Source organism: Ananas comosus, linkage group 17 (genome assembly GCF_001540865.1).
Source record: "Ananas comosus cultivar F153 linkage group 17, ASM154086v1, whole genome shotgun sequence".
Lineage (NCBI taxonomy): Eukaryota > Viridiplantae > Streptophyta > Magnoliopsida > Poales > Bromeliaceae > Ananas > Ananas comosus.
In genome coordinates, this window is record NC_033637.1 from 6389554 (window position 1) to 6409704 (window position 20151).

At 32.5% G+C, this 20151-nt stretch overlaps 1 long non-coding RNA gene across 2 annotated transcripts; it reads right to left on the minus strand.

Annotated features, from left to right (window-relative positions):
* LOC109723555 lies at positions 14491-15477 on the minus strand. Of its 2 annotated transcripts, XR_002219706.1 has the most exons (5): positions 15264-15477; positions 15085-15169; positions 14921-14976; positions 14719-14828; positions 14491-14648 (listed from the first exon to the last, which is right to left on the minus strand). It is a non-coding gene; the product is annotated as an uncharacterized LOC109723555 (long non-coding RNA). The 2 variants fall into 2 exon arrangements; XR_002219705.1 differs by having other exon boundaries at positions 15085-15477.

A 20151-nucleotide genomic window follows, 5' to 3' on the forward strand; every position in this document is an offset into this window, starting at 1 on the left:
GATGTGACAGGAATTTACGATTCTCACGAAAAAAATTCCCATTCCACTACAGCAGAATTAGATTATAGCGACACATGTTTGAGACACTTTTGTGTAAGTGTCCTATTTATGCTAAAACTTTAAAAAAAATCTACAAATGCCTAAATAAAAAGCCTAATACAACCAAAAATAAAAGGTTACTCTACTCAACCCACCCCATCCAGCCCATTCGGCCCGATTACAAACAGAAAAGAAAAAAAAAAAAAAAATCGATTACCATCTCCCTTTCTTCCTTACTCAATCCACTGAAATTCTAGACGAAGAGCCCTTCCCTTTCCTCATCCTCCGCCACTGCAGCCAACGAGGTAGAGTTCCGGCGGTTGCTAAATGCTTAAATAAGTGTTAGTAAATTAGCAACACTCTTTTGGCTTATACCGACACTCTCTAACTGTCACTATATACCTAGCGACCCCATATATAGCAACACTTTTTAAAAGTGTAGGTAGTTTAGCTAGCAATAATTTTTTTTTACCTGTACCGACATTTAAAAGTGTCGCTATAGACCATTTTTGTTGTAGTATTCACAAAATATAGAAATTCAAAACCCACCTCACATTCTTAGTTTTTTTTTTTTTTTTTTTGTCTCAAATCTTTGTCCCACATAGGTGTTTAACTTTAATGATTTAAAAATACTGCTTAATTTCAAATTAATGTGATATTTATCACCCTATTAATTATAAAATAATATATAACTAGTGTAGGGCCCGTGTTTCGCGGCGGGTCGATAGTATTTTAGTTAATCAACATATATAATTCTTAAAATTTTAAAATTTTAAAATTTTAAAAAATTATAACCAAAAAATATAAAAACACTCATATAACCTTTTATACATTATAAAAGCTAATTTTTTTTATTAATATTTTTTAATTTTCAGTATTTATAGAATTAAAGTATTCTAATAACTTTACTTAAAAATCAATCAAACTTAATTAATAGTTTTAGTAGCTATTCTATTAATAAGTTTTCTAATTAAAAAAATAAAAACTGGAGGACTAATTTTAAATTAGTAAATACATGTGGTTGTCTTTATCTTATTAAATTGATTGGAGAAAGAAGAATTTATTATATGCACCTAGCGTATATTAACATGCCATACACCGGAACTTATATTCGAAGACTAATTTCTAATATCAATTTTTAATTAAATATATTTGATCTACAATGTATAATAAATTTAATATATTTATTGAAATAAATTTTAAATCTCTATTAAAAGTTTTAAGTATATAATGTATGTAATTATATACACCCAGTATAGAATATGTTTAATAGAGTGCATTCCTAAGAGAGAAAAAATCTTTGCTTGCACCTGGTGTATGCTAATATTTGATACACCACGAAAGCATATTAGATGATTCATAAAATATCTGATAATTAGTATTGTGAAACAAAATACGAGATAGTACATGCAATAGAAAATATTTAAATAATCAATTAGATTATAAAAATTTATCTCTTATGCATATTTTATAGTCAATTTACGGTATAATGAGTATGTTCAAAATTTCTATTAGATGGTAAGCTCTCATTGGTTACTACTGCCTTAAATGTAGATGTGGTTTCTTGAGAAGCTCTTTTCACAATTTCAAGAGAGAGAGAGAGATATTAATATTTCATACACCGCAAAGTGTATTAAATAATTGATAGAACATCTAATAATTAGTATTGTAAAATAAATATGATATAGTATAATTTAATATAAAATATTTAAATAATTTATTTTACTATAAAAATTTATATTTGATGCATATTTTACAATCGGTCTATGGCGCAATGGGTGCGTCCAATATTTCTTTTAGATATGTGGTAAGTTCCATTCTTTGTGATGTTATAAAACTGTAAATTTATATACTTTATAGATAATAAATGTAATATAAAATATTAAAATAAATTATTGTACTAGGAAAATTTATTTTTTGATGTATATTTTAAATTTGGTTCACGGTGCACCGGGCACATCCAATATTCGTTTTGGACACATTGCAACCTACTATTGGCTCATGCCTTAAGTAGTGACTGTCTCATTAAAGAGGCCATTGCCTTGATGTGATGTAAGTGTCAATTAATGTATGTTATATTATTATTATTATTATTATGATTTTAAATTTGGTTCAAGGTGCACCAGGCACATCCAATATTCGTTTGGACACATTGTACCCTACTATTGGCTCATGCCTAATGACCTCTCATTAAGAGGCCATTTCCTTGATGTGATGGAAATGTCAATTAATATATATTATTATATTATTATTATTATTATTATGATGATAATAGCTATCTCTATTAATAAGGGAAGAATTAATAGAACATTTATTTATTGACATAACAAGAGAATGATATAACCCTAAGCATTCTGAGAAAAAAAAAAAGAAAAAAGTAAAAAAAATATTCATATGATATTGGAATTGAATTCTCGGATAATACTTAATTCCTTGCAAGTCAATTCTTTGTGGATAATTAAATCCCGTGAACCAATCCCCTCATTTTAATAAAATATAATCTTTTGTGTCTGCGTGGATCTATCTTAATTAACATACACCTGTACTCTCTCTCCCTTCTAATGTACCAAATCAATGAAATTATTTATAGAGTAATGCTTCTATACTTTTTTTTTTTTTTACCGTTCATTCACGTGTATTCAACGGCTCGGATTTAGTTTTTTTAAAATTGTGACCTGCAATAGCAGGTGACTTTAGGAGAGGTACCGGTTACCAGGTACCTCAAAAAAGAATATTTTTGTCTTTTAATACATGGGCAATTTAGTCATTTTACGTCTACTATATTTTCAAAATTTTTATTTTTTCTTTGTTTCCTTTTTCTCTCTCTATCTTTCCTTTCATAATTTGGCATTTCATATAAGAAAAATTTCAAATGATTTGATAATATAATCATTGAATTTAAACTTTAAATAGTAATATGAAATTCCTCTAATTTAAATTTCACTTTTAAATTTAAAATTTAATATTATATTCAAATTTATATTTTAAAAATTTAAGTTTCATATAAATACTTTGAAATATGGTAAACAGAAATAATTGTTTGAATTCTAGTCTTCTGGTTTAGGTTTGGTTTTGGGTTTCGAAAAATTGGTCAGTTTTGAATTTGGATATGGATTTTTGAAATCCGTCGAGTTCGGAAATAAGTTTTGTGATTGTTAGTCAGATTCGAATTCAAATTCCTAACTATTTTTTTTCTCACCAATAATTCTAATCTTTTTAATTTATATGTTTAAAATTATATTTAAAATATTTATTAGCTCTAACAGTTAAATTATTATTCTGTTTAAAATATTTATTATCTTTACCGGTTCCAAATTGTTCTTAATGTTATTCGGTTCAATAGGTTAAAATCAGATTCTTGATAGAATAGGTCAAAGTCTGATCAGTCAAATCAATCGGTTCAATCTAGTTTTTAAATCATTGAATTTAAAATTTAAATAGTAATATGAAATTCCTCTAGAGAAATCTAGTTGTAGAAATCTTACTCTCTAAGTTTTTTATGCATTACGTTTTAAACTGGTGCGAATAAACTGTATTTTAAATCTTGGTAGAAATTTAGTTTTTAAATAGTAATATGAAATTCCTCTAATTTAAATTTCACTTTTAAATTTTAAGTATTTAATTTTTAAAATTTAAATTCATCGTATTTAGAAATAAAACTATTTCTAAAATTTCTATAATTTAAATTAATGCATAATTTGAGAAGCACTAAAACATTTAAAGTAGATTCCTAAATTAATGCCTAATAATTGCATAAATTTGGTTAATCAATTAATTTCCTAAATTAGTGCTAATTAATGCATAAATTTAGGATCTCAATTAAAAGTTTCTTTAAATATTGTATTATTTAATTACCAAACTAACCTTGAATAAAATAATCATTTTACCTGCTAAGTATTAAAGTTACATTTTTACCCTCTATTAATCAACGGTTAAGATCTTTTTATTTTTTTTTAAAAAAAGTACCGAATCATTTCTCTTATTTATAATAGTGACTAAAATCCTAATACGACTAGAAATACAAATCTATTAAGATTAGGAATAATCCAAACTAAATTTAATGAGATAATATAATTAGAAAAATCTTATAGTTTTAAAATTCGAGACATCTCTAGTAGTATTGCCGGTGCCGATGAATACATTTCGTCAATCACAAATTCTAACATAAAAACTAATATAGTAAACATATTGGTATCATTCTATGGGGTCTTTTAAACTTCTCTCTATAAACTTTTAAATTCAAATTTGAATTTTCAACAGTTTAAGATAATTTGGGTTAATGTTCTTGAGTTAACATACTTATATATATACTTGGTTCTTCTCTTTGACGCGGCGGGGGATAGGTCAGCAGTATCACTCATTATTCCTTGTGGAGGACATGCAGGGCCTTAGTGAGGCCATTTTGATTTTGGATTTGGATTTTGATTTTAATTTTGATTTTGATTTTTTTTTTTTAATCTTTTATTGGTACTCTTGTTCTTTTGTTAGTAACAACTTAGAAATAAAAGCGTAGGTAGGATGTCTCCATTAGGGTTTCTATCAGGAGGAGTGTAATTAATGGACATTATTATTCTCTTATAAAGTTATAATCCCCACTTGAGGTCTTGTCCCCTCCCACATGACACCATATTTGACAATTTATTTATTTATTTATTTTTCGAGATAAAATCCTATAATAGAGATTCTAGATGAAAGTATAAACCAACAAAAGTGAGGCAAAATCAAAATATAAAAAATATCATTCTCTATTAGTTTAAGTTATTGAAAATATACGATTGTACGTTTCATTTCTTTCAAGTCGGTGTCAGATATTCTGAGTTGGAGTCCTGCTAGACTCATAGCACTAAAATATAAAAACACCCTTCTTTGAAAATAAACGGTTGTTTAACTCATATAGTTGTGTTAAGGCTTTGTAGTTTGTTATATAAATGATTTCTAATTTACAAATGGAGTTAAACAAATAATAAGAATAGTTCTGAACTCTTTTTCTCACCAATTAAGTCGATCTATATGTATGCAATAATTATAAAAGATTTGGTCTATTAAATCTGGAAAAATCTAGTTAATGAATAGAATGGATCTGTCAGTATCAAATTCAGCTATGTTAATTACATGATATTATGGTAAATTCTTAAGAATTTAGACACTTTAAGTGATCATTTAACGCGTTATCATCAGTGGTATGTAGGTATGACAAGTATTAAGCGACCGAAATTGGAAATTTTATCGACAACATCCCTTGATGTCGACAATGTCGATCGATATAAAGAGGACCATATATGATTAAGAGAAACCATGCTATCAATCACTATCCACACATCTTAATTGCATGATTTGAGCATTCTTAAACAATGATTTACAAAAATTAAGGTAGTTTAGAGCAAAACTAAAATGTTGTTAAGAGCTTCTTAAAGGGGGGAATATTAAGATGTTGTAAGATGATTAGGATAGTGACTAAAAATTTTGTTCTCAATGAATGCATGGGCTTACTAACATAAGAAAAAGACCTCAATATATATATATATACTATATATATATATATATATATATATATATATACTATATAATATATAGAGAGAGAGAGAGAGAGAGAAGAGAGAGAGAGACGAGAGAGAGAGAGAGAGAGAGAGAGAGAGAGTCCGGCTATGGTGGCTTGTAAAAACCAGACTTGATGCTGTAAACTTTTTACCGTTAGATCTACGTCTTTAATCATTTTACCCGTTAGATTATAACTATTCAAAATCCACCACCCTCAACCCTAGGAGCCCAATCCTCCTAACCACACATCTCTTAATCAAAGAGCTGAAACTTACAAGTACCAATGACTTGGTACTTTTAAAAGTATAGGAGCTCAATATATATATATATATATATATGATCCAAGAGCAAAAAACTGGTAGCAACAATAAAATTTGCTACTAATAGTAGCCCAGTCCCACCCCTATATATAATATATATATATATATATATATATATAGTAGGTCTTGTGTGCTATTAGGAGCACGAAGGTTTCTGTGCTCCTAAGCCGTTTTCGATCATGGAGCTTCCGAATTGACGATGGGCTCCGTTAGACTTGATTTAGCATATTTGAAGTATCTAGAAAATAAATTTTGCGATTTTTCGATATCATTTACCTAGGGATCGAAAGGGTTCAAAATCAACGGCTGAAAATAAAAATCTCAAAAAAAATGATGATATAGCACTAAAATTTTCGATTAGAGATATTGATCTTGCTGTAAATAGTATAAAAAATTTTCTATCAAAATTTTATCTGATTTGAATACTTCTACACCATTAAACTTGCAAATAGTATACATCAACCATTAAAAATTGTTGATTTTGAACCCTTTTGATCGTTAGATAAATGATATCGAAAAATCGCAAAATTTATTTTCTAGATATTTCAAATATGTTGGATTAAGTTTAACAGAGCCGATCGTCGATTCGAAAACTCCATCATCAAAAACGACTTAGGAGCACGGAGGCCTCCGTGCTCCTAATAACACACAAGACCTACTATATATATATATATCTTTTGCTATCTTCTTTGATAGCGATTCAAAAAGTTGCAGGTTTATTTTGTTCTGGTTCTACAGTATCTCAGATTGATCTTTCAGATAATACAATAAAACAGCAGGCATCCCAGCTGCCAGGAAAGCTTTTGCCATTCACATGACAGCGGGTGTTATGATTGTAATTTTATGTTGTTTTCAATCCGATCGATTAATTTGTTGGATAATACCAACGTAGGGATATTATCAGATTTTTTTATTTCTTTTGATCAGGAATTTGCCACCAATTCCTACAAGATGATATCGAATTAATAGCCAACAATGAAAATTTGCCCATTCTTTTCAATCTTTCACATCATCTTAATTAAGTGGGTTCTCTCTGTTAAAATCAGATATGTTTCATCTTGTGCAAAATTCTTTTGCAACCCAGGAGGCACCGCATTTTATTAACCAGACCAGGATTGCACTGATTCTAAAAAAGGAGCGACCTATAGGCATCAGCGACTTTCGGCCTATCAGTTTGTGTAATATTATCTACAAGTGTTTAGCCAAAATCTTAGCAAATAGACTGAAACCACTGCTCTTACCTTTAATCGGCGAAGAACAATCTGCTTTCGTACCTGGGCAGAACCTCTTTGATAATAATTACCTAATTGTTCAGGAGGTTTTGCACTTTTTCAAGACTATGAGGAGGCAACCAGGTGCTTTCGCAGCCAAAATAGATTTGGCCAAGGCATATGATTGACTCAATTGGGATTTTATACAAAAATTGCTTCAAAGTTGTGGTTTTCCAAAGAAGCTATGTGCAATGATCAGGTGGTGCATCACAACCGTCCGCTTCTCAATACTTGTGAATAATGGGATCGAGGAATGCTTCTCCCCTACCATAGGTATAAAGTAGGGATCCCCTCTCTCACCTTATATCTTTATCTTATCTACTAGTACCCTCTCGTTTTTATTAACGATTCTATTCATTTTGGCTATATTAACGGCCTCAAACTCTCACTCTCGTGTCTTGTGCTCTCATATGTCATGTTTGTAGATGACCTATTTATTTTTGGGAGAGCGATCAATGCGGAAACGGCTAGACTAAAAAAAATTCTTTCTAATTTATGCACGATTTTGGGGGAAGAGATAAATTGTCACAAATCATCGCTCATATTCAGCAAATGTACTTCCCTAGATCTCTATTTTATTATCCAAAACACCTATAACATATCGACACACTAGGGGAACGGTCGTTATCTAGGCAATTCGCTATTTGTGGAGAGATCCCTCTCAAATACTTTCACTTTCATTATTGAAAAGCTTCTTTCGCGGTTGGCAGGTTGGAAGGCCCGTTGCCAATTGCACGTGGGTCGCCTAACTCTAATTCAATCAGTACTCACTGCAATTTCGAGATATTTCTTGTTCATCAACACTCTTCCAGTGAAACTCCTACACCGCATTGACAGCGTTATCAGAGACTTTTGGTGGGCATTCAAATCCGAAATGCGACACTTTTATCCGAATTCTTGGTCGAAACTAACTTGCAGCAAGAACATTGGGGGGTTAGGCGTTCCCTCCATGAGCACTCTTAATAGAGCTCTAGTGTGTAAACTTGCATGGTCTTTCCTTACAAGACCGAACTGTGTTTGGGTGCGAGTCCTAACCAGCAAATATATTAGGGATGATTTTTGGAGAACTCTAGATAGTACAGCGGCCTCGATTATCTGGCGTTCAATGTTACAATCTCGCAGCGTTATGGATATTGCTATTGATTAACACTCTGATCCGATTCGATGGACTCTTTCACTATCTAGGAGGTTTACCTTGCGATTAGTTAACAATTTCATCAACGAAGGCTATCTCCCAAGTCAGATACGCCCACGATCGACACTCTAGGAAAAAGTTTGAAAAATTAAACATATTATGCCTCATGTTAGAATCTTTGTATGGCACCTACTTACAAATATTTTATTTGTCAAAGCGATTCTTGCTGCAAAATTACCGAATTACTTTAACCGCATATGCCCTTTATGCAATACTGAATTAGAGACAACTGAACATCTTTTCTTTTGATGCGAACCTGTAAAGAGGGTTTGGTTTGCATGTAACCTAGGTCTCCTCACTGCTGACTCGGGTAAAAACCTATTGTATTGATTGACTTTCATTCTAACAAGTAAGAGCATGGAGGACCACAAAGCTTTTTGCTTTCACGTACTCTAGAGCATCTGGAAAGGTCGCAACGAAGTGGTATTCAAAGACTCCCAATTCTCCATTCCCATTATTATCGCAAGAGCTCGCGTTTGGACCTCATTAATTGTATGCAAGCGAGTTTCGATCCAGAATCGTCACCCAGGATGCAATTTTAGTGTCGATTAACTGGGGCTTCTCACTGCAAACCTGGGTAGATGGTGTTAGATGTATGCCCTAGAAGCCAATCAGGCCGACACATGTATTCTTTCTAAGACATAAATTTATATTTGATTTAAAATATTACGAATAAATTTGGATTTTTATTTTTATTCATGTTGTGTATGTGTCCATGAATTATCCAAGGAATTAATAAAATGATGACATATATTCTCAAGAATTGAGAATTTGAAACGTGTGTCATTGGTGGTTAATTTCTAAATGCTCTTAATCAATGGATCATCACAGTGACGATGATTGATTCGGTGAGATTTGTGCATAGGTCGCTTCCATTTTTAGGTTGACGAGTCTCGAGTTAATAGTGTGGGGACACTGGAGTGAATATACAGATACTTGTTAGATAACAAGGGTGCCGAGCGTGACCAACGCGAGAAGTCATTTGGATGTCTACTCACTCGTTAGTGATTTACTTAATGTTGCAGTAGTGTGACTGGTCCTTTGACCTGTGGTGTCTCGGCTATCCACAATGAGGTTACTATAGTTTGACCGTACATATACTTGGTTCCGAGCCATTTGGATTCTTGCGGTGCATGTTGGCTGTAGTAGGTTTGTTGTAGGAATAGGGTGTGCACTTATGTAGAATCTATCTTTCTTGGTAGATAGGAGCGTTAATTCTATATGATTTATAAGACCAAGTTTAAAAGACCTTGGGCAGAGCAGAGTTAATAGCAAAAAATGTTTTCGATATTAGAAACTCGAGTCGAATAAATTTGACATATGACAGACGATGAGGTTTGACGAGCTATTTCATGACTTCCATCTAGTCGGGACTTATGATAGAAGGACTGCATCACAAGGTAACTGTATCAAGAGGTTTAGTATTCTATTCTACTGGAACGTCACTACATACTGTTAGGCGTCACTGGTGGATTGTGAGACTCATGAGAGTTGTTTGGATGATCGATAATTCTTATTGGGCTGAGTTGGGATTGTTTCAATCGACTGAAAAGAGTTTCAGTGATATTCTTGACAGTGATTAGAATATCTCACTACCAAATAGAATAGACATATATGGTCACACATGTAAGAGGTTGTAACTGATCGGATAGCTGGATCGCGATTTTTTAATTGCCGGAGGACCTAATTGTCAATATATTGATAATTGGACTAATTTATGATTGTTACAAATTAGTGGTATAAAAGTGTAAATATTATAAGAGAGGACTTCCTAACAGTTAGTAAATTATGAGAGGATTTATGTGCGAATATTATATTATTAGTTTGATATGATCAAATTAGGATAAATTCAAATAGAATCAAATTAGGATTTGATCGATCTAACCAATTAAGGAAAAGATGATTATATTCTTCTATATAATATATGGGAGTTTTTATAAAATGCTAGCGATCATTTCTCTTATCTCTCATCTTCTCTTCGATCTTCTAGTAAAAATGTGTCCTTTGCAAGGGAGCTAGCGCCCCGGTGAGGATATCGATAAGATGATCACCAATCTCGTGTGGAAACCTATAGAGGCCGAGCACGTGTACGACTTCAAGAGAACCTAATTCCACGATTATCAGATTGTGGTGAATATCTACCAATGCAAATATGAAGATATGATCTCTCCTTTCCTTTAATCTTGGACAATATGAGGGATCCTATTTGCGTGGTATTTTAGATCGGATCTCAAGTTTTCAAAAATCAAATTTTGTTTGATTTCTTTTTTCCGCTGCGATTTTACCGTACGCAATTTTTTAATAGATGGTAGTTGGAAAGGTGGCGATTTGGGTGGAATTGGTGTCCTCGTTACTAACCAGTAAGGTGTTTGCCTGTGTATTTTGGATTTTGTTGAAAATATTTATGATGCGCTGTCAACTGAAATTGAAGCAGTGTCGAAAGCAACCAAATTTCTCTTGGATACCTTTCTGGGAGAACGAATTCAGATATTCTCAGACTTAGCATTGATTATTATAACGATTCACTTCAAATCTGACTAATCCGAGTTGTTTACTTGGGATGCTAGAGTGAAGCTCAAAACGCTTCAGTCCTTCGTCGACGCATGTCACGTCTTTATTTTTGGAAGAAATTCTCGCTTCTCCAGGAATGCTATGCAAGCTGATCAGTTAACCAATTTGAATCTGTCTAGCAAAAAATATACTGTGTGGTTCTCTTTTGAGGACTTTCGCCTCATTTTATTTAAATAATTTTTGCTCTCGAGCAATTTTCCTAAAAAAAAAAAATCATAATTAAGTGGAAACTTTGTAGTGATAAAATTACATACCAATGTATCAAAATTAAAAAAAAAAGTTCAGTAGAAAACCTGAAAAATGAACCAATAGAGTTTGCATGCCATATTCGACCATTCTCTGATTTTTATTTTTAATTTACTTTTCTTTGGCCATGAAATTACCACCAATTTGCATATTATTTAATATCATTTAAGTTTCTCATAATTTGTACCTTCTCATCTCTATATAAGTTTTGCCTTTTTCAACCATACACTACTGAAGAAGTTTTAGCTTATCATGATGATGATTGGATATGATAAGATGCATCAAATGATTACACAATTGAAGCCAAAATAATGTAGTGAGATCAATGATCTTCAATTGCCAAGCTTAATGCAATAGCTGTAATACGTAACTCAAGAAATCAATCTATTAAAAAATTATTTATCTAATTAAATAAATTATGAATAAATTAAACTTTTGGTCCTCAAACTGCGAAGCCCGTGGCATGCACTTTGGGTCTCAAACTTTAATTTTTTGAATTATTACAATCAAGTTTGACAACGTAATTCAGTGAACTAAATATTAACAAATTACTGATATAAAAATACTGTGAAAGCGTTGTGTTTGATAATCCAATAATAGTTATGATGAATATCACTTTTTTATTAATAATTTGTCACTATTTGGACAACTAAATTGAATTGTGAAATTTGAATGGAACAATTTAGAAAATTCCAACAAGAAATTATAACGAATTAAATTCTGAGGACTAATATGTAGTGTGGTCATAGTTTGAGGACCAAAAGTGTAATTTATCCAAAAATAAAGTAATCTAAAAATAGTCTTAAAATTGAAGATCGTAATTTTAGCGCATTCCATGCTCTCTACCACAAACAGATTGCAGTGTTGATACTTTTTTTTTTTTTTTTTTTTTTTGGCTAAATTATAAAATGTCCCTTGTAATTTTTTTATTTCAATTCTCTCTCAAACCCTTTATACTAAAAAATAGTATGACATATATATCATGCCACTTTTGTATATAAATATTTATCTAAGCTGCAACTTATACAGCATATCTAGGATGGGACAACGTGGCCATGCTTTATATTTTTATTTGTTATAAAAAATGATCATTTGTTAGACAGTTTATTTATTTTTTATAATCCATTAAAATGAATATAAGTGATTACGTTGAAGTTTTGCTTATGAATTTAACAATTATGCTGAATTTTGAGTTGGCTTAAATTTTTAGTGAATTGATCAAAATATATTTATTTCTCTTTCCTCTTTAGTTCATTTTCCTCCTTCCACTTCGTCTTCCTTATGTTTTTTTTTTTTTTCTTTCTGTCTCCTCGTGCTTCTTCTCCTTCCTCCTTCTCCACTTCCTCCTTCCTCCAGCTCGATGTCGTGCTCCTATTTCCAACCTCGACCACACCTCCGCCGATGCTGGTGGCATCGACGTAGTATCCTCGAATATGCCATAAATTGTGGAGGTGATGCTGCAGCGGAGGACGTGGTCATAGATGGCAATGGCGATGAGGGTATCACAGGATTTGTGTGGACAACGGAGAGAAATAGGGCATTGGGGTAGGGGCGGTCATTGTGTGGCAGAGGGCGAGGAAGCGAGCATGGTAGTAGAAAAAGATGCAGAGAGTAAAAAGAAAAGAAGAAAAAAGAAAAAAAAAAGAAAAAAGGAAATATCTTTCTTCCGCTGGGAAAGCCAATATATGATGTGTTCTTTACAGGAGAGACCAAGTAGAGAAGAAAAGAAAAGAAGAAGAAATTGTACAGTTTGAGACGAAATTGCGTTGTTTGAGAGTAAATTACACTGTTTAAGGCTAAGCTGTATTATTTAAAACTATTTGAAATAGTTTACAGTATAAAAAATAGAAATTGTACTATTTAGGACTTCATTAAACTGCTTGAAAAGTTACAACTTAATCTTTAATAGTTTTAAATGATACAATTTAAATTTCAAATAGTGCAACTTAGTCTTAAACAATATAATTTTTATTTTTGTTTATGCAATTTAATCTCATATTGTCATGCCCCGGATTACCACGTTCTCCGGACTCGCCAACAGACCCGCCATATACATAGAGAATTTTCGTGTATACGAAGCGATAGTTATACCTGCAAACAGATAATAGCTACAACAAGAAGTACAGAGCTGCTAAAACCGAACACCATATATAACTAAAAGGCCCACTGTACATACAAGTTCCAAAATATAACCACCTCAGAGTGTAAACAAATCACAACTATATGTACAAGGCAACATCCCAAAACTATCTCTGGTAGGGGTACTCCGCTAGTAAAGTGACCGGAAAAGATAGAGATCTAACTCGCGACTCTCTTACCTCGATCAGAAGCAGCAGTAGCAGCAACAGAAGGCTCTGTAAGAAAAAGTGGCAACAACGGGTGTGAGAACTACTGCAAAACAAAGTAGTCCTCAGTGGGTACCGTCACCGACCCCAACAGTCTACCCACTAAGTCTACAGTATAAGTATGAAACTGATAGGTAAAGGATAGTTAAATAAGCTGGAAGAAACTCTATAGCTAAATGTCACTATACTATTGCTATCCAAACCATGCATTCTGTAGATATATAAATGCATCTCTAACTAAAAATCAGCCACAACCGATCTAATCTCAAGGGACCACCAACTGGCAAGTCCAGCCTGTGCCCAAACTACACCGTACACCACCCACGGGGGTGGCCGGTCGAAGAAAACTATCAAAACGGGACTACTGTGACATCAACGCAAGAAAAGCTTCACTCCGGAGCGACACTCGTGGAAGCGGCCCAACCGAGTATGCAAGCATGTCTCTATCGAGCTCAATCAGGTTCACACAGGTTCTAGTCAATACAAATGGGACAAACTGGTTTAACAACCAAGGTTCGCGTGCCCTCGGCACAATCTGATACAAGGTGTAACCACCATCAGCCCCGACAACACCCGACAGTACAAAACAGCCTAACTCTGCTGTAAAAATGAGCTCGACCACTCAGCACGAGCTTAATCTCAACCTACACTAGTCTAAATATCCATGACGCACTAACAGCGATAATACAAAAGAGAAATCAGCTCCTAAAGCTAAATCTGTTAACTTTTCGAAAAGTGGCAGGTGTAGGTTTAATAAGTTTTCTCCTAAGTCAAATCTCAGTTCACCAGATAATAATAGTTATAAATTAGTTAAGCACGCACCAAAACTTAGATTTCATCTATAATATACAAATCTACAGTTTGAGCTATTAAATAAGATGATTATACATAAAACTATACATGCTGCGGTTTCAAATACTTAGGAGGAATTCCGAAGGCTTCGGATAACTTTAACCCACCTTAAACGCGACTCCAACAAAGGCAAGAAGTCGCTGGAGAAGATCCTGGAAATGTTCTGCCTCAAAATAGGCTAAATCAGGTTGCTGTCAAGATCTGGATCCTCCTGTGCTAACTCCTGGGCGCTCAGAACAAGGGTCCAGAACAGCAAGTTGGCAGTTACAACCTACACGAGTTCAACATTGGATTTAATCCAAATCTAAAGTCTAAATGCAGTGAAACTTCACCCAACTCACCTCAAAAGGCTAAAGATCAATTCCCCAAACTTCTCACCAAAATCGAGCTCAAAAAGATTACCAAAAAGCTCTCAAAGCAGATTCGAACCCAACTTCTGGATGCCTAAAACCTGCATCCAGAATTCAGCACTTAAGTAATCTGTTAGTTTTAGCACAATATAAAAATTCTAGCTTATTAAATAAGTGGAGATGGGTCACAAACCTTCCAAATAGAGTGGAGAATCAATCCAAATTCATCAATAAGCTTTCTATAAAAATCTAAACTCAAAAATCCAAGAAGTCCATCAAAACTCCCAAAAATCTAAAAATAAGCTTAATTATCCAAATCTGAGTTAAAACTCACCTCTCAAATGAGTTAAAACTCACCTCTCAAATTTCGAATTCAGGTAGGTAAAGCTTCAAAACCAGTAGAGGATGATGGAAAACCAACTCTCACTTTGAAAATCCAGCTCTCAAGACATTCGGATCCAAAAACACCAAGAAAACTTCAATTTTAGCTCAAGAACACAAAAATCCTAAGAAAACAGCAATTTGATCATACTAACCTCAATTACTTGTTATTAAATTGGTTCCACACACTCTCCCACGAGTCCACAATCCTCAAAATCAAGTTTCACAGAATTTGGATGCTCCTACGCCGCACATGAGTCAAATCTCTCAAGGTCGCTGCTAGATTCCAGCAGAATTTCCAAGTGCAAAATGCCAAAAGTGAAAATTTGAAGGTTTGGAGGGGCTAGAATGCAAAATTACAGGCTCCCTGTGAAGAAGAGGTGAAAAGATCGAGCTCACTGAGCTCGTCCACTGCTTTTTATAGAGGTAGGGGTTATGTGCAATAAGCCTCAAGAACATACACTGTTAACCTGTTTCTCTACAGGAAAACCATGTTTCGGGCACCCGTTATGGGCGCCCAAAAATTCCAGCCTGCACAACTCAGTTCGCGAGTTCTCCATCCGGCGGTCCACTACACTGCTATCCTATTCCGGCGGATCTCACCTACTACAGCACACATATCAACACGATCGATATTCACGAGGTGAACTTTCGGACCCAACTTTCGAGAGCCCTAAACAGGGTCCGAAATGACTTCAGCATCTCATACAAAATAGCACTCAGGATCTGGGCGCCTAAACTGCCAGAACTTTAGTTTTGGCTTATTTGAGTGCACCGATTCCGTTTTCGCATCCATTTCATACTAAAACGACTCTGATTCGTCCCGACACTCTACAAGTGTGTCGAGTAGTCGCTGATACTATAGTCATTCAGTCAACTAAACCCCCAGGGACACTACACATATAGTTTTAAATGATAAAATTTAGCATCAAACATTATAACCTTTTCTTCTTCTTTTTTTCCTTCTCTATTTTTGGTCTTTTCTTAGCAGCCACAACATATGTGGCCTTCCTAGAAAGGGGAAAAAAATATTTTTTCTTATTTGTTTTTTTTAAAAAATTTTTCTTTCACCTTCTACATCTTTTTCGCTATTGTGTCTCTTTCTTCACCCTTTGCAAAAATATTTTTTCTTATTTGTTTTTTTTAAATTTTTTCTTTCACCTTTACATCTTTTTTCGCTATTGTGTCTCTTTCTTCACCCTTTGCTCTCCCCCCTCCCCCCCCCCCCCTCCCCCTCTTGGATGCACTCTATTTTTTTGTCATCCTCAAATCCTATGACACTCTCGTCGTTGTTACCGTCCACAGTCACACCTTCCTTTGTAGCTTCACGTATGAGATTTATGCTATATTCAAATCCATGTCGTAGCCACCACCATCAAAATAGATGTGGGGGCGATAGAAAAGAGCAGCATGCCATCGACGTAAAAGCAGTGGAGGAGGAGGGAGAGGAAGCAAGAAGAGAATGGCGAGGAGGAGGAAGAAGAAGCGAGAAGAGGAATAATAATGGTATTTTAGTTAATTAAATAAAAATCTAGATCTAATATGCAAAATTTTAAAAAATAATTTAGTTTTACAAAAATGTAAAACTCGTGAATTTTACTTGCAAATTGGCCCCAATTGTTTTTTTTTTCTTACCAATTTAGCCTTTGCTTATTTTACCAGTTACTTTACTTTACTAAACCTCTTGAGACTACCGTTTGGCCTAGATTCTAAAAAATATAATTTCTCCAAAATTAAATTCGGTTTGAAAAATTAATTTTGGTTAAAAGTCGTAGAGTGTTTGATTGAGTTTAGATAAAAAAAATATTTTTTCCGAATAATTTTGTAAAGCTGTTTGGCAAAATCTATTTTTTGGTATTGGCATATAATAATTTTTTTACTAAATTTTATTTAGAAAAAATTTAAGTTCCAATTTAAAGCTGGCGATATATCTTCCAGAGTTATTGAGTCTATCTAATGCATAAAGCACAAGGTCGATATTAATACAACCACAAAATCGATCGAGTATGCTCCGTGTGCTTACTACCCTCTTAGACTGCATTTGGTTTGGGTATAAATAAAAATGCTTATTTCATAAATAGATATAAGCTCACATATAAGAAGTAACTAGAACAATTTTGTATTTTAAAAAAAATTGAGTTGTTAATGAAAGTAAAGTAAATAGCGTTTGGATGGTTAGTAGGAATAAGAATTATAATTTTAAATTAAAATTATTTTATATAATTAATTAAAATTAAAATATTAATTAAATTAATAAGTTTTTAGCTGTGAATAAAGTATAAGATAATAAAAATGTATTAATTAATTTAATTTAATTTAAAATAATTTAGCTTTTTAATTAGTTAGTAAATTATTTTAATTAGATAACTAATAAAAAAAATAATTAGATTAATAAAAATATTAATGGTTGATCAATATAAATATTGGTTTATAGATAAACATATTAAATTATTAATAATTAATTAGCTAATTAATTATATGTAATAAATAAATAAATTACTTTATTATTGAAGCAATGAATAATAATTTAAATATATTAATTAGATTAATTAATGATCTAATACCATAATTAAAATTAAATTTAGATTTTAATTAATTTTGTTTCTTGAGAAAAAGCTTATTTCAGGAAAAATGGTGGAAAAACAATTCCAGACTTTTACTGAATTATACCATCTTATTTCAATTATTAAAGATCCGAGAACTACTATTCTCGGACACGAAAATTATGTTTGAAAATAAAAGAGGGAATAAGGGCTTATTCCTCCCGTTGTTCCCGAATCAAACGCTGTCTTAGAGATGCCTTAAAAGCCGAATGCTAATTCATTACCCTAAAGCAAGCAACAAGAACATCACAAAACTTCCAATTTAATATATGGTGAAATTACGACACACTTTGGTCCTGTTTGTTTGGGTGGAAGTATAAAGGGTGAGTCATTTCCTACCATAAATGATCACTTTTGCTATTTGTTTAGCCGTAATAAAGATACGATCGAAACTCGAGTTGCTCGGAACAGCGTAATTGACTTCGACCCACTCCGGGCCCACATTAATTGCGATGAAGAAAGGTGAAAAAAAATAATAAAATAATACAATAAGTAATGCTAGTTATATTTAAATATATTTAACTATGGCATTAATTATTTTTTATTTAGTTTGCATGGTTCAAATATGATTAAATTTGATTAGTTAAGTTTTATTATTTCCTTCATATAGTTTTTACATCTTAAATATGATGAAAATTGAATAGTTAAGTATTTATATATATATTTTTTTACTTTATAATATATTGTTGTATTATATATAATTTATGTATAAAAAAATAATTAATTTGTTTTAGTTTAAATTTTTTTAATTAAATAGGAACATAATTATATTATTTTTATTTATTATATTATAATTTATTATTTATATATAAATTATAGTTTTATATTATTCACTTTCTCCCCAACAAACAGTAAAACGGAAGGAACTTCATTTTCATAACTATGAAACAAACAGCATGGCACAAGTAATTTTTATCGAACTTCACTTGAACTCAAAATTTACTTCTACCAAAAGTGCAGTTTCGGTGAAACAAACAGACCCGTATCCAAGCCATATATGGCTTCCTAATGCCACACCTTAGCAAGGACTCTTCTCAATAATTCCCACAACCTAACTTGGTACCAAGCAAACCGAGCTTTAGCAGGCTAAGGTACCAAGTTAGGAACTCATGGGCCTTAGGTTCTCGCAACCTAGGACGGTATGGAGCCCCAAGTGGTTATAATTCACATATGCTAACTACTTTTTTGAAGTTTTAAATTTAAACTCAATAACAACTGTAAATGTGTGCATTTATTGGCAGAGTGCAGAATAAAAAGTAATGTGACATTTCATGAGATGTAATATAGTCTTTATATTTTTATTATAATAATTTTAAGGGGAAACTTCAAATACCCTCCTGTGGTTTCACACTTTCTCACTTTAATACCCTGTGGTTTAAAGTGTATCAAGTTACTACCTTGTGGTTTCGCAATTTCTCACTTTAGTATCCTGTGGTTTCACGTGTTTCAAGTTAGTACCGTGTGATTTTATTTTTATATCAAGTTAGTACCCTGTGGTTTCAATTTTCTCTTTTTATTATCCATTTCGGGGCATATAATTTAACAAAATATTAAACCACAGGGTACTAAAGTGAGAAAGTGCGAAACCACAGGGTATTAACTTGATACACTTTAAACCATATGATACTAAAGTGAGAAAGTACGAAACTACCGGAGGGGTATTTGAAGTTTCCCTTAATTTTTATAACCATCCTCAAGTTTATGTGTTGATTGAATTGGAAAGCGGGATAAAAAGGCCCAGCTTAGATAGTGTAGCTTAGCAATTGGGTTTGAACCATTGGATTTTGATCCGGATATGTTGGGCTTCAAATGGGCCCATTAGATGGTCTTAAATTAGCACCTACCAACTTACGGCCCATTTCAAGACTTACTGGAACGATTACTCTACAGAAAATAAAAATGAGAGCTTTGGTTTCCTATCATCGAGATAGAGGCAGGCCTTGATTGCCCTGGATTTCTTCTCGTCAATTTCAACCCCTCAGTCGTGCACTAACACCCCGTTTGGTTTGGGGATAAGGGCGGAGATAATCCCTTATCTTGACCCTTGTCCTCAAAAGCAAAATGTTAAAGGTGGGAATAGGGGTGGGAACAGATGGGCCAGCTGTTCACATCCCAATTTAAATTTTTTGAAATTTAAAAAATTAAAATTAAACATTTTAAATTTATAATCTGTAATCTGAAAATTAAAGTTTGTAATATTTTATATTTTTAAAATTTAAATTTGATCCTATATTTTAAATTTTAAATTTTAAATTTTAAGTTTTAATTTTGGATTTTGAAATTTAAAAGTTAAAATACGAAATTTAAAAATTTAAATAATAAAATATAAAATTTAAAATATAAAATTTAAATATAATGATAGAGATAATATCATTATTTTTTATTTATAATTATCCACTTTCTTATTATTCCATGTTATTGATCCAAACTATATTTCTCT